Here is a 16241-nt window from a genome sequence, read left to right as displayed (position 1 = left end):
TGCTGAGACAGCACAGCAAGGGAAGGGGAAGTGATGATCCCTCTGGAATTTGGCTATTAACACCTGTCTGGACTGTATGAACTCCTATAAAGAGAAGGACTTAGCTCAGAGGAACTTGCTCCCCTCGAGTGAGATGCCGATGAGATGCACTGGAGCTCTTTGGGAACTTCTCTTTGTATAAGGTCTCATTTACACAACAGAAAGAATCTGTAGTTGATCGAGGGTCAGCAACATGCTGGTAAGCCACACTGCATGCGGTCTGGATGCAGCTGCAAACACAGGCAAACTCCCATCAGTGCTGCATCAGAAATGACACCTGGGACTGGTTACTGAAAGGTGCCAACCAGATGCTGACCATGGTTCGGGCATTTCGGTCTCTGATCCTGACCTCCATCTAGTACATGTGTAGCAGTCCCTGTTGTTGGAATCAGTTGCTAGCCATGTGTTACACTTGTGTAAGCTTGGTTCAGAGGGGAGATTCATTTAAAATTAATTTATCAGACCTGATTCCATTCTACATGAACAGGTGAAGTGACACAAATGTTTACATGAAGGAATAAATGTATTTTCCCTTGGTAAAGGAAAGGCGTGCAGCCTGTTCCACTGTTTAGGTAGGAGTGAAATATGCAATAAATTTACTGCAAAATAAAACCGTCCTATAATCTTGAATCAAAGAAGCATAACTCAACAGTTAAAAGTCCTCATTTGTGAGTCTATTGTGTGATACTTACATCAAGAAAACGTAAACCTTGCAAATTTTGCAAGCTTATGAAAAACCTCTTCTCTGATATAAGGTGATCATATAGCATGAACTGAGGTTTGAAATTCCTCTATTGTCTATATAGATGGTTACTGTTGCTTGTTTTGGCAAGTAAGAGAGAGGGAGGTGGTCGAAGTATTTGGAGATATGTTCTGGGTCGTTAAATACATTTCAGAGAAGCGTGGCCATAACTAAACATTATACTCGATTTTTACTTACATAAAAATAGGAAATGTTACTCCCCTAGAAGCAACCCCCTCCACTAACTCATACATAGCTTTGTTAGAGACACTGGTCTTATGGCTTGGACATGAAATAGGGTAGCACAGGAGTTTCTGATACTCAATCCTCATCCACAGACAGGCAAATGGGAAACTGTGGAGTGGGTCAAAGAATTTGGAGTTTGTGCTCTGGCCATACCAAGCATCAGTTTTTAGCTGGAGGGCTAGGATGAGGAATTTAAACATATTTTTCAGGTATATCATGGTCTTATAATAATCACAACACCTTCCTTTTCCTAATCTGGTCTAAATCTGGTTTAAATAGTTAAAATTGTCCAAGGTAACCTGGCCAGTTTTATGTCATGTGTGCAATCTACACCACTAGCAGACGACTGGCCATAACTTTTGTAGGTGATGGTGACAAGAGGCTGGGAGAGAAGAACCTCTTGTACAGGCATCACTAATTGGAAGAGGATGTCTATTTGCTAAGATTGGACTTGCACTAGATGATCCTTGTGTCACAGTCTCATCTTTTCCTATACATTACTCCTTTCTCAGACCCTGCTTCTTATACCGTCTAGCTTATGATGGTGTTTAGTAGTTCTTTCTATGTATTTTCAAATGTGTCACAGGTGGGGGCATGTGTAATAACTAGAAAGTGCTTTCTGTGCACTGCTGTACTGTACCGGATCATTTGTGTGTTATGCTTACCTTTTGAAATAGCTAGTGAAATCTGAGCTCATCAGAAAGACAATTCAGCTCTCTTTTATCTTACCTACTGAATGTCCTGTAGGATATACATGCCAGAAATCAGACTGTCTTTACAATCTTTCCATATAATTCTGTAAAAATGACAAGCAAGTGTAACTCTTAAATCTATTTAGTGCAGGCACTTAAACTTTTTCATTTGGAACAACAAGTATTTTTCCAGATTAAAACAAAACAAAACAAAACAAAAAACCAAAACAAAAACCCAAACCAAAACAAACCCCAGCAATCTGTGCTCCCAAGTCAATATCAGAAGAAAAATTGGCTCAGTGACCGAGCTGTCAAGTGCTGAACTCAGTGATACAGAAAAAGTATCTAAGCTTTAAACCTCCTGCTCTCTGAACAGATGCTATTAACTTTGCAGAAGGACCTTTTTTGACCTTTGTTTTTATGACTCAGAATATGTGGTTCTTCTGTAAGTGCTCATCTGTATGGAAACCACTCTAACTACACATGTGCCCCTGTATACCACACTGAAGTCTTCGAACAGTACTGTTTGGCCCAAGTGTATGATCAGTAATCTAAGTTCTTCCAGCCTTTCATCCAACGAGGACATAAAAGAAAGAGTGACAGTGGTTATCTAACTCCCTCATACTGCTTTTGAATGTCTGCTAATCTGTAGTTCATTCTGTAACCTGTCCTTCTCAAGCCAGTAGGCATTAATTCCTTGTAAAATCTGCCAATTTTCATTCTGATTTTTTCTAAAATTCTTTAAAAATTATTTCTCAGCATATTTTGCATCACAGTGATTTCAAAAGTTGGATTCAAACCATGAGAGACTCATCATTCTGCCAGAGGTGCAGAGCTTCTGTCTGCATTGTTTTAAGAAAAAACACTCAGTTGTTCCACCTGTCAGTCATCCTCTTCCAGGAGAAGGAAATACGGACACTCACAAGAAAATGAGATTTCTCTCTGAAAACAAAACGGAAGAACTTGAAGCTTTTCTATCTCTGACTTCTATGATCTGTCTCTTGCTGTCAGCAAGGGTGTAGTTCTCAAGGCAGATAATAGCAAGGAACTGGACCCGCTTGTTTCTTAGTGCTGAACTTCCTGCACTAAAGTAGAGAAAGTGTAGAGGGGGAAAAAAAAAAAAAAGAAAGAAAAAAAAGAAAGATCCTGTTTGCCTGTATTTCCTGATTGAGAACAGAGCTCAAAATACCATTTTGGTAGGAACACCAGTGAAGCTTGTTTCCTAGCCAGCTCAGCTTTTAAGGGTACTCTAGTCTCTACATTTAATATAATTTCTTTATCCCCGTATATAGCAGCGGCAACACTGAAATGGGCTCTACATCATCATCCTAAACTACAATCATCATTCTAAAAATGATTGTAGTTAATTTGTTGTTGGTGCAAATTATCTCCTCTTCAGTACTATCCAGAGTAAATTTACTGTTGAATTTATTAAAGTGCAGAAGCAAATTTCCTTCCCAATTTATCTGCAAGGTACTGCTAATTAAAATGGCCTAATACTCCTGTGGCCTCAGTTTCAAGAACTCTCAGATAAGTTTTTAGAGACAGAGATGATAAACATCCGGTAAACAAAGAAGACGCAGATCTTGAATCACGAGGACTTACCCTGCAGCTTCTCCCAAGAGCCCTTCATCTTTTAATCATGACATCAGTACACACTGTTCTGCTCTTACATTGCTCCCAATTGATCTCAGAGCTTTGCAAGAGATGCCATCTATAGTTGGTACTACCCTGAAGACTGAAAAATCAATGATCAGGGAAAAAGGGCCATCAATTATCAATCCATTTAGGTCCTGGAGACAAGTAAGTGATGCTTATTAGAGAAGACATCTTGAAGTCATTTTAAAATTACACCAGCTACTATCATTCCAGATGCTAAGAAAGCTAAACAGCTTTCTCTAATGACAGCTGTTCCCAAGGATAAAGAACTCCAAAAGCCAGATTAAAATAAGTAAAGTAAGTACTCCTCTATTTCGGTCTGACTGTGCCTAGCAAACTAACACTATTATGTAAATACTGCTTACTGACAGAACAAAGCTTCTGCCTTTGCGAACAGATTTCAGTGTCAAGCTAAATAATGAAAGGCTAAGTTTTCTGAAGGATATTTAAGTTTCCGTGAGTAACCCTGGAAGTTTGGTCCTTACAATTACTTATTTTCCCATATAATTTGGTATAATGATTGTCATGATGAAGGGTTCATGAAAAATTCTGAAGAGAGGAGAACTCAGTGGAGGTTTTTCTCCTTTGAAGGCACAAACCTCTTAAGCAACTGAACATATGACAGGCAAAGTCCTAGGAAGAATATCTGCCCAAATATATCCTGGTCTTTTGGTGGAAGCCCTTCAAATATCAGGGCCAGACAGCTACAGAGTACCTACGTATTTGCAGTGATAACCAACCAGTTATGCTTTAAGAAAATAATTTTCTTTTCCTTTTAAAAAGCTACCATCATTTACAAACGCATTCAATTTGTAATATAACCAAGACAGCCCAAGGTTGATATGCTGAAGAAAAGTGACAGTTTTTCCCAAACCCTGTCTTTAGATATCATCTTTACCTTTTGTTTTAGGTTTGGGCTAGAATAATCATTACTCAGGCCCTAGAAATCGTCTCTTTTGGGTATTCTTATCAATTACAGATTCTTTTTGTGGCTTTTTTCATCCTTTTCATGGACGCCTTTAATGAATAGCATGTGAAAAAAAATATAGCCCTGCTTTATTGGATATCTGATTGATAGTAAACACCTTTGGAAGCCAAGGGAAAAAGTCTACTACTGACAATTAATTTCTCCAAAATAAAAATAAAAGTATTTTTTCTGTCTTTGACTTGAGAAAATTGGACTGCCTCAGACTCCAGATGGTAACATTCCTTTCCTTTCTTTCTCTCTCTCTTTTTTTAAATCTTAAGGACACTTTTACCTTCCTTCAAGATGCATGCTTCCATACTGTGAGCTCTTTCTTTTCCATAAAATATCGGTGATTCACAGCAAAATGATATTCAGACTTTCCCCAGTGCTAAGGATGTTTACAGAAAGTGTTCATCAACTAGTTCTGCATATGGAGTTAATGCAGTTATGCCTGTTCAATTACTTACTCAAAGCCACAGCTTTCAGGACAACACTACAGTCCTTGAACTTCAGCTTTGTTACAAACAGCTGAATCGGATGAGAAACTGAAGCAAATTGTCACTCACTGAAGCTCAAATGGACTGCAAATAGCAATTGCATACCTTCCAGAGGAGAGATTTCCAGTCCATCTGGACGGTCATCTGTAACCTGAAGATAAATCTGTCAGCCACAGATTTCAGACTGTTTCAGACTGTTACGCCACATGTCAGCTTGCACTTATGCAACGCCTGAAGCCAGACGTCACCCTTGCTCCATTACAGAGCTGGCAGAGGTTGGTATATCAAGCTGTGGAATGTTGAACAGCTACGTATGTCTCCGATCTCAGCTTAAACCGAGGATGTTCATAAAGATCCATCTTTCTCACAAAACCTCTGTTGCTGGTTTATATAAAGGGCTGCTCACTGGGACCATTGGATGATCCTTGCTATAGGAACCCTGACGAAGATGATACATAAACATTGTGGAAGGCAAGGAAATCAGGATAACCTGGAAAGCGTTCCTTCTTCCTTTAAAGATTTCTATTGACCAGATGTTCCCAGACAATACCTCTCGAAGTCATTATGTGAACAAGTGTGGATGAGCCTATTCATTATGTTCTCAACCAATGGCTGGCAACTATTTATATGTTTATTTTTTTTTCAGGAAACAATCTCTCACCAGTCTCAAATGCTCTCTTTCATGGTCTGTCCTTGGATCAATGTTTCAACAGTGAATAAGTCCAGTTAAAGACCTATTCACTATCAAAAGACCTCAAATTTTTTTTCTTGTTTTTTGTTTCTGCAGAAACAGTCTGATCTCAGAATGCTTGCAGATAGCAGGAATGAGGTCTCATGCATGAATTTCCTCTGATCCCCTACCCAGAGTATAAGAAAAAACAGAAGGAATTCAACTATGTTGATCCTAATAGCTTCTACTTGTCTGGGGCAGTTTTACCTAATGGGTTCCATGCAATTCATCTCAGCCTCTATAAACAAAAGAGAGGAATATTTTCTATGTAACTTGAGATGAAATAGATATAACCTTGAGCCTTCAATGCTTAAGAAAGCCTAATCAGTGCAGTGTGAATCAGGCCATGACACTGACCACTTAATCAGGAAACGGCTATCAAGAAGAAACAGTCCAGGGTGTATAAGTGGGGCTTGTAACTCCCTCCTTATGAGTAGATTCTTCTTTACTGCTCTAACAGCAAAATTTGGGAGATGTGTATGTGTTTAAGTGATGACACTTGTTGGAAAACCCACGCTTGCTAACTCCTCTACAGCTTATTTTTACTGTCTTTTTTCCTAATTGCTAGTATTCCTCTTTGAGATGCAGAATACCTAACGTACATTTACTTTTATCAGTAAAGGATATGTGTTTGTTTCTAGGAAATCCTAATCTTGGAGAAATAGCTTTCAGGGTTATGTCACTATATGAACAAATATAAAAGGCTCTGTATGTGTGTAGAAGTAAGTATTACAGTCTGAGGAATAATAAAAAAGCATAGCTAATGGAAGTTATATGAGACTGTGAACAGAGAAATTGGATTCCATGGCAGAGATAATGAGTAAGATACCGGGGTAGGATGTGTTTTAAGCAAAAGCCTGAACCCGCAATACGTGCCCACTAGATCCAGGCTACTGCAGTTCCTGCAAAAGAAGGCTTGTGGGGAGCATGGGCAACTGGGAGTATTGAGATAAAAAACCTGTTAATATATAAGTAGGCTCCTATTCAGTAGCATAGACTTGTTTAATCACTTCTTGTACCAGACATGTTGTAGTCGCAGGTAAAAGCTGGAATACAAGTTGTGTAAGTAGGCTTAGGCTCTTAAGTTTTAAAGGCAGGACTGAAACCACAAATGAGTTAAAATATCAACCCTGAATTCAAGGATTAAGGAAATATGTAAAATTCAATACAAACAAAGCCTAGCATTTTTAACATAGAAAATGGACAAAGTCAGACTAGCAGAATTGCCTAGAAGGCCTGAGTGATTGAAAACTTAATTGGTAACTTATGTACTAGTCTCTGTACAATATGAGAAAACAGGTGGTCTTCCAGGAAGAAGAAAGAAACTGACTTCACTAGAAAGGCCTTCACTTTCATTTGCAAAGTGATGGTGTAAAACCTACTGAGGATATGCAGACTGGGAAACATCTGGTTCTGTCCTTCTGACATATTTTATGAAGTCTGCCAACATCATTTATATATAATTATACTAGTTTTAGCAGGACTACTGCCTCTGCAACTCTAATGAGAACAAATATGTTGCAATGTTGGCAGACATTTGTGCTTTTCTAAACTTCCTAAACTAAAATGTTTGTGCAAGATTCTAGCAGAGGAATTTATTTCCTGGGTTGAATCAGTTCAGCTTCCATATGATACAATGTAAGTATTAATTTTGTTATCATTATTGTTCTTAGGACCCCCAAGCCCAGATCAGGCACTCACTACACGTAACAGAGCATATTGTCCATCCATAACAAAGGGTAAAAAAACGAAGACAAACCAGCATGTACAAGGAGATTATGGGACAATGTCAATCAAATGCACTTGTCTTCCACACACTAGAAGATTAATCATTATCAGTTGTTTTTTGGGGGGGATTTTTAGACACTACAATGAAGAGGTGAGCATGAAGGGGGCATGGAAGAGAAAAGACTAAAGTTGTGTACGTTTATGGGGAGCTCCATGTAGGCTTGAGAGGTAGCATTTTTAAACAAATAAGCAGATGGGCAATATGTGGACTAATTAAAGCTTGAACCTCATCCCTGGATAATAAATGAAAAATGATTCATAGAAAGAGAATAGCTGTCAATGTCTTAAAAAATGAATTTTTTGTTTATTGTGAGGGGAACTGTCAAAAATGCAAAGAGCTGCATGAGCTAATCGAACTGGTGGGTTTTGAAGACAGTCTTGGCAGCAGTGCATAAATAGATGTGCCTGGGACAAAAATGCCTTTGTCAGGGCCAAGATGTTACAGTAAGTGAGCTATAAAATAACTGTGACCTTAATGAGAATTTTAACAGCGTGAGTGGATGAAAAAGGCCAAGTTTTAGAGATGGTTCTGCAGGCATAGCAAAGAGTCTAAATTAAACCTGGCATCCAGGTTACGGGTGTTTGAGACTGGCAGGAAAAGTCCTTTGAGAATCTGGAGAAGAGGCAGGGAAGAGACGGTTCAAAGGTGAAACTGAGAGCTCTGTTTTAGTTATACTGAATTTGAGATGGCGGCCAGGCATTGGCATGCCTTGATCTTACCCAATGTAGGTAATGTTTTCAGTAAGGGAAGAGAGGTCTGGAATGAAGCAGTATCTGAGATCCTTCAGATAAAGAAGATAATGGAGTCTGTAGGTGAGATGAAACCAGGACAGAATCAGGAAGAGAGGAACAAAAACTATTGGAGGTGTAGAAAATGTAACCTATGAGGAAATGATGAAGGAATTAGAATTTTTTTAATTAAAAAAAAAAAAAAAGAAAGTATGATTACTGTCTACATAAGCATTACAGGTAGCTGGAAAATGGAGAAAATTAACTGTTCTCCATTGCAATCAGGAAAAGCAGAGATTGGTTTATGTTGTTACAAGAGCTATTTAGGTAAAGGAGCACAAAAAAACTTTGCAATAATGTGAGTAGCAATCCACGAAGACTGTGATGCCCCCTGTACTGGATTTTTTAGGAACAGATACACATCTGCCAAGAAAAGCATGTACCGAGACTAGGTACAGCTGACTTTGCCGAGGGCTGGGAAGATGGTTCTAATAATTTCTTGCAGTGTCTTCCAAGTTTATGCAAACTTGAAGGACCGTAAAAAAATCTGAAAATGGGAGACCTAACATGTATTCTTCACCCTTTAAAATGTTCATATGCATCCAGTATTGTATGTGTTGGTTTCACTGATATTTAACACTTTTTCATGTCTAATATGATTTGACAGGCTCGGCCATACTTATGAACTCCTGTAGTCATTAACATGTAGGAGAGTAAATATGATTTTTGATGTCGTTAGCAGAAGGCCAGATGCTTGGTGAGCAGCTGGCGGCATGGGGTCTCAGGACGTGTCTGGCCCTGCCTTGGTGGGAGCTGGTTTTAGCTGTGGCAGCAATTGCCTGGGGACCACGTGCCTGTGGCCTCCCTACATTGGGTTTACGCTGGGAGTGCCTGGGGCAGGGGGCTGGCACCCCTACACAGTCACTGCGGGACAAACAGCCCCCCCAGGGTAATGGGGCTGGGGAAGGGCAGCATGCAGCTCCCAGACTTTGCCTGGGAAGCAGGGAGAAGGAGGCAGGCTGTGATAGGAAAACTTACGAAAACAGCCCCAGGGGCACGCCAGGAAAGGTGTTCCTGCTCACCAGCATTGACCTAACCCTGATGAAAAATCTGGGATGCTGACACTGGCTGTGACACCCTTTCTTGCCTGAGGAAGCCTGGTGCCATCAACCAGAGGAGCTAGAGGGAAATGAGAAGGGCAATCATGGCACCAGAGAAAAGGGGCAGATTTTAGCAAGCTTTCCTGAATAGCAGTGTTTTATGAGTATTATTATTAATGAGACTTTTCTGCATATTTTGTGCTGTAAATATTATTATTTTTATTATTATTATTATTATTATTATTATTATTATTATTATTATTATTATTATTACTAGACTAACAATAACTTTTAGTTGTATTTTTACTCAATTTTACTAGATTAAGATACCAGTTAGGCTCACCGTAAGTGCTTAGCTGCATGTACATGGTGTGTTGTCTCTTGCCTGTAAGCATAGTCTTTTCATATGAAAGTTTGATGCCTTCCTCTTAAACAGAATTGCTTAATTTATTCAATGACTTATTGTATTAAAATTGATAGGATACTTGATGGATAAGATACAAAGTTTTAGTGCCATATTTCAAAGACAGGATATAGAAATTCTTTGAATATTAAAGAACTGTGACTCGGATATGCTTGGGTATTTTCTGTGGTAGTGATATTTCTGCAGAAAAACCTCTGTAGCCTAAAATAGTGGTGTTAATAGCCTTTTAAATTAACAGTGATTTGTAAATTGATGGAGTCTTTACAGTATGAAGAATGACCTTGGTCAGCTGAAACTCTTCTACAGAGGCCACACTGAATTAAACTGATATAAGGAAATAATTTGTCTTAAAAAAAAACTGTCCTGTGGCTACTTGTTAAACATAGTCTTCTAGTACAGTATTCCCTCTCTTCTCTCTCCCAAGTAGCTACCCGTTCAGCTTTTTTCTTAAATCTCTGAATAAAGGGGTAGAAAATGCAGACAGCTATGAACCCACTGCAGGTACTGAAAGTAATGGCCCAGTCATACTTTCATACTCAGCATTAACTGAATCCCTGAAAACAGGAATTATCAGAAGAGAATCAGGTGCCTTGAAAGGATATTAATCACATTTTTTTGTTTGTTTTCAAAAATATTCTGTTTTCTTCTCATTTTTACAAATTTTTATGTTTCTCTTATTGTTTGTAAAGACTTCTTCCATTTTTTTTCAATGTATTCAAAAGCCAGAGAGACTTATTACATGAAGAATTTAACTAAGTTTTCCACAAAAAGAGTTATTTCTTCATCCACCTTTTTTTTTCATCATAACCCTCCTTAGTTTTCCTCATTTATCTCAGGTAGTACTGAGGGGGTCTTTGGAAATTGTATTTTTATAAAAATCAACTTATTAATATTATTTGCTTTGTTAAAATGAGGAATAAAAAGTATGGGGAAATGCTGGCCAACCTATTACCTAGGAGATTTGTGTGTCTGAAATTTTAATCTGTTTTGCACATCTTGACCAAAAGCATTACATCACGTGTTCCTTACATGTTTTAAATTGTGGCAGTTATAGCTGTAAGTAGAAGCTAAAATGAGTTGCTCGGATGCAAGCTGTGAGCTAGTCTGGCACTGTGCATTCACACTTAATGGTTTTCATTGGTACAGTTCTGTCATCGTACTTGCAGTTCCTAAGTAACCACAGCAGAGCTCTAGAAATAACCAGACTTGCTATCTGACCATTGTTTAAAACACTTGACTGCCAGTTGTAATTTTGGCTTGTAATTTTTGGTCACAACACTGAGCTCAAAAAGTTCTTGTCAGTATTCATCACTGAATCTTAAACTTACGGCTCAAAATGATCGTTTTGAACTGAATCGGTAACAATGTCTTAAGACTCTGACGCTGTTCATCAAGGAAATAATCCAAGCTGTAGAGAAGTGTTTGGAAATCAAAACCCTCTGTGTAAAGGTGGTAATCCTGACAATTTTTGTGGGTTTCTTTTCAGCTCCACCAGAGTGGAATGCTCTCTACATTTGTAGGTATAGCATTTTGTTGCATTTTGCTGAAGGGCTTGTAATACTAATTTGAGCATTTCTGTTTAATACAATCTGATGAAAATTCATCTGTTATTCTTCATGTACTGCAAGGGGCACTTGAGCACATGCTGATGACACTGAGTTATTCTGGGTAGCAAAAATGAAGAGCAACTACAAATTCTGCAGAAAGACCTCAGAATGTAGCATGAGTGGATGATAAGAAGGGATATGAAATTCCACATATGTAAGTGTAATGGGATGCACACAGAAGGAAACAACCCTAACTTTGCATGAGCAGTGATGGATTCTGAACTTGCTGTTCTCATTCAGGAACAAGATACTGGAGTTGCAATAGCTACTTTTGTGAAAACATCAGCTCAGCTCTCAGTGGTGGTCCAAACCAGAACTGAATGTTAGGAATTAGTAGAAAAGGATAGAGAGCAACCCAGAGAACCTCCTATTGCTTCTATATGAGGTTTAATGCTATATAAATCCGTACCATGCCTAAGCCTAAAATGCTGTTTGCAGTTCCTCTGGTCTCAAAAAGAATATAGTAGAAGTGGTAAGGACATAAAAAAAGTGGTGGCAGGGTGACCAGCCCTACGAAATCACTTCTCCATGTGAACTATATAAATTAAGCAAGGCCCCTCTACCTGGAGGAGACTGAAAGACAGAAAATTGAGATTCAAAGAATTGTATGAGGTCTGGAGAAGGCAAATAGGGAATGACTAGTCACTGTGTCTTATAATATAACGACAAGGGAAACTCAGTGGGAAGATGTTCAAAACAAAAGGAAATACGCCTTTTCAAAACATACCTCAGCTGTGGCATTCCTCACCCTAGGATGGTGTGGATGCACAAAGTCAGTGACGAAATAAATTATGGAAACATAGGTCTATGAAGGACTTTATAAATGTACTAAGATCCTGTATTACAGACGTCTGGACGTCTGTAAGTCATAAATCACTGATGGCCAGCTGTATGTTTTCCTTGCTAAACTCTTTCTTAAGCATTTGATATGGGTGACCATCAGAGACAGGGTACTTAGGTAGACAGACCATTGCCCTAATTCCAGCTCTTACACTAAAGAATCTGAATGCTCTGAGCGGAGGGACTATCTGTATATTGTTTGGGAAAGAATACGTGGATTTCAGGCATAGTACTGAGAAAACATTTTATTATTTGGTTGACACAACGAAGGGTGACATATTTTTGCCTTTTCCTTACCCTTCACTTTTTTTGTACCTTACTGCTTTTCGTCATCTGCTTGATTTTAATCTCTGCTTCTCTTTTATCTCTTTTTGCTTCGTACCAAGCAATCCTCCAGCCCTAAACACAAAATAGAAGTAAGCACCCACATTAGTGAATTTACTCTGTGAAGCATTTCCAGCTTTCCTTCTTTGTTCTCAGCTTTCTACTGTGGAGCTGAGCTGAGCTTAGCCTAGAGTCTTGTGATATGCCAGCTATCAGACACGATCAGGAGATGCCATAGGGGGAGATTTGTAGGGAGTTATGGTTCTTGTTTAATGTTCTCCTCTGTTATTACTATTTGCAGGAGAACTCGCAGTTCATTGTGCGCTTGTTCACCCAGTGTTTAGAAATCAGCTTAAAGGGTGGTTCCAGTGCAACGGCACTGTCCAAGCTCCTGGTCCAGCAGCAGTGGCTGATACCCCAGTGGGATCCTGGGGGAGTCAGCCTTGTTTGCACCGGATCTGTTATGCTTCCACTACGCTTTCAGCATTATGCTGGCAATAACAAACATTTGGAGGGATAAAAGTTTTTCTGTTTTGATCCAGACACTGGTGCAAGGCTCTTGGGTTTTTCCAAGATGGAGCTTTTCTAAGAAGGTCGCCTTGAATTGAACTAACACAAACAAGTGGGGCTTTGATGGATTTTCAGAAGTGGTGTACTGCTTCCTTTTAAGTGGGTGGAACTGAAGCTGGCCTATGGCAAGCTCTGTTAAAAATCCAATATTTAATTCTTGTTATGCTCTCATTCTTTTTAGAAAGTGTTTTACGTAATATATACATACATAGTACAACATTTTCGCCCTTCTCTATTCTGAAGTAATCAAAAGGACTTCAGTAAAAGACAAGGAATGTTTTTGAAATGAGACATGAGACATTAATTTGGCCTCCACTCCTCTGCCTTGGCATTGGAATAATAATTCATTGGCAAGTTAAAATAGTCTCTTTAGCTCCCGATGACCCAAACTAGTTTGAGCCCACAAGCCATCGGTCTTTCTTCATTTACCCTTCCTTCCTTGAGGCCATTGCTATTGATTTTATAACAAGCATGGTCTGGTATTGTCAAACCCAGCTGTACGCATGCTGAGTGATTGCTCTGACATAACAAATTACATTTTCCACAGGCTTTAGTCAAATGTGTTTTCATTTATAATCTTACCAGAAAAAAAAAAAATCAGTAGGACTTGTTCATTCCTTCAGCACTTTCATTTCAGTTACAGGGAAGGGAGTTGTAAGAAAAAGGAGAAAATAAATACCAAGAAAAGACATATGTTTGTCAGGTAATTAATTTCTGAGAAACCAAATGTACCCTTAAGGATATTTTAATTTGATATAGTTAGACACCCCATTCCTAGGTTCTGGCAGTGTTATGGGATTCTCAGATCTCTCTGTATGATCATAATATCTGGACACCTATGGCTTTTTCCCCATCATATTTGAAGAGTTTATCTGTAACAGCCTCCTGAGAAAATCACAGTGTGTAACTTTCTATCAAACAGAAGGACTATTATAAATTTTTTTGATATAAGAGTAACACCCATTGGTAGATTCAAGCCAAGCCAGAGTCCTGTTGTGCTAACCACTGAGTAAAGGCAGAGAGACAGATAAACTCTTGTGTGCCTTCCTAAGGTGTGATATTTATGGATGACAGTGCAGTGTCAGCAGTAACCAGTATTGTTGTGCTCTTAAATAGATCAAAAAACTGTACTCTTGATGTTGCATAGTTATAAAACATAGGATATATCTTGGTTATCTGTATTTTTGGATGAGTGATCTGAATTTGAGAACTGAAAGGAAAGTTATAATTTAAAAAGAGAAGACACAATTCTGATTTTCTTTCATGATCTCAACTAACAAATCCAGAGTGTTTTGCCACCCTCTAAGTCTTTCCTTGCTGATTTCTTCAGTTGTATTCACTATACAGAACACGCATTTGAATTTTGTTTTGTGTTTCTTCGTAAAGAGTTCCAAGCAGAATGTAATTGATTCAGTCTTAAGGGGTACTTTTTCACGCTGTCTCACTTTTAAGACTTGCAGTGTACTGCAAGATGTCACTAAATACAGCAGGAACTTTGAGCTTTATTTATTTACAGTATCTGTTAGTTTTCCTCTAATTGCAAATCCCATTGGTGTGCAAGAAAATGTAGGCACTTCATTTCCTTAAAAGGCTTTTGGTTGTATCAACCTAGAAATGATATAACCCATTCTCGCTCCCAGTAAAGTCAGAAAAAAATCTTTGCCAAGGATTCGCTGTTGACCAAAACATCAAAATGTTTACAGCTGCTCTTACTGCATCTAGTGAGGAAGAAAGATCCCATTGAGTCAGCCAAGTGGGAGGCTCTTCCTGATAATCTGCTGTAAAGAATGTCCAGACATTCCTGATGGTAGCTCCATGCCTGCTGACCCTGGGAACGTCAACCATTAGATGTTGAGTAGAAGTGTTTGGAAGTTATGTTAATCTTGTCATTTCCTCAGCTGTTGCGAAATAAAATTATAAAACCAGCAGTATTCTACCCGTTCTCATTGCTTTTGGTCACAGCAGCAGAATGAAAGCATTTATGACCATAAAGAACTTTTCCAGTTCATACGCTTTTTGCCTCAAACAATAGAACATCTCTCCAGTTCCCTCTCTAAAAGAAAAAAAAATAACGATGTGAATAGTTTAGAAAACCAATAGTTAATACATCTAGACCAAACCTGAGTTCCTACACTGAAGTCCCTGAACCAGTCAAAAGGCAACAAAATCGACCATCTGGTATGGCTTTTGGAGCTGCTCTGTGCTTAGTTCCTCCAAGTGAGATGACGTACTGAGATCATTTCTTTTTAAAAAGACGAGTATCTAAATGTGGCTATCCTATACAAGTATCTAGGCCTTGTTGCCCCTCCTTTTACAATAATGCTTCACAAATCAGAAGAAGGAAAATCAGGTGAATTAAATAAACATTTAAAGAACAAAGATGATTATAGAACATATTTATTTGCTGATTTTCATTACACTTTGGGTATACAAGCAAATATTTGCTTTGTTGCTCTAATTTGAGAAAACTTATATATCTAATTAAAAAAAGAAAGTTCATAAATAAGTTCAACAAATAAGTTGCTTTATGAACATGCAATGTCAGGCTTTAAAAAAGCTTCAGTTTTTATCTGGGTTGCCTAAAATGATGATTAAGCTACCAGTCAATCTCTAAATAGTCTTTGAAATCACTGAACAGTCCCGTCTGGACCACAGAGCACATTTTTTGCCCCTGCCAGCCTCTTAGAGGCAGTGTGCGTGGTAGCTAGTGGTCAGCAGCAGTCCCCTGGTCAATCAGTCAGTACCCAGGATTGAGCTCTAGCCTGGTCATCACCCCGTCCCCTGCCCAAGTGACCGGCCAGGCTGGGGGGTTAGGTTGGGAGGGCAGGAGGCCAGAGGACACAGAGAGAGCAGCAAGAATGTGAGGGATGGAGGACCATAGTGCACACATTTCCCAGTGTATGGAAAGTGGAGGACCTGAGGGTTTCACCATCCAGGCATAAGACACAGCCTAGGGAAAGCAGGTTTCAATAGATCTTTCCACAGAGCTGCTTGTTTCCACATGCAGCTGCTATGACATTGCATTTACTTCTGTCTCATGGAGAAATTGCTGTGTAAAACTCTCCCAGAACCTGATGCTAATGAATATGTTTCAGATTTTTTTTCGCTAGATGATTTATCATGCTACAACCAGAAGCTGCCAATCATCTACAATGTTGAGTGACTGCTTGCTTTTCTCCTATGAGTACACACTTTGGAACGAACACGTCTCTTCCTTTGTGCTAGTTATCCACTTTTACTAAGTGCTCAAAATGAATGGCTTTGGGAAGATTTTTCTTCAGAAAAGT

Source organism: Nipponia nippon, unplaced genomic scaffold (genome assembly GCF_047370975.1).
Source record: "Nipponia nippon isolate SJK-2023a ecotype South Korea unplaced genomic scaffold, ASM4737097v1 scaffold_1, whole genome shotgun sequence".
NCBI lineage: Eukaryota > Metazoa > Chordata > Aves > Pelecaniformes > Threskiornithidae > Nipponia > Nipponia nippon.
Note: the sequence above shows the minus strand (reverse complement) of the source record.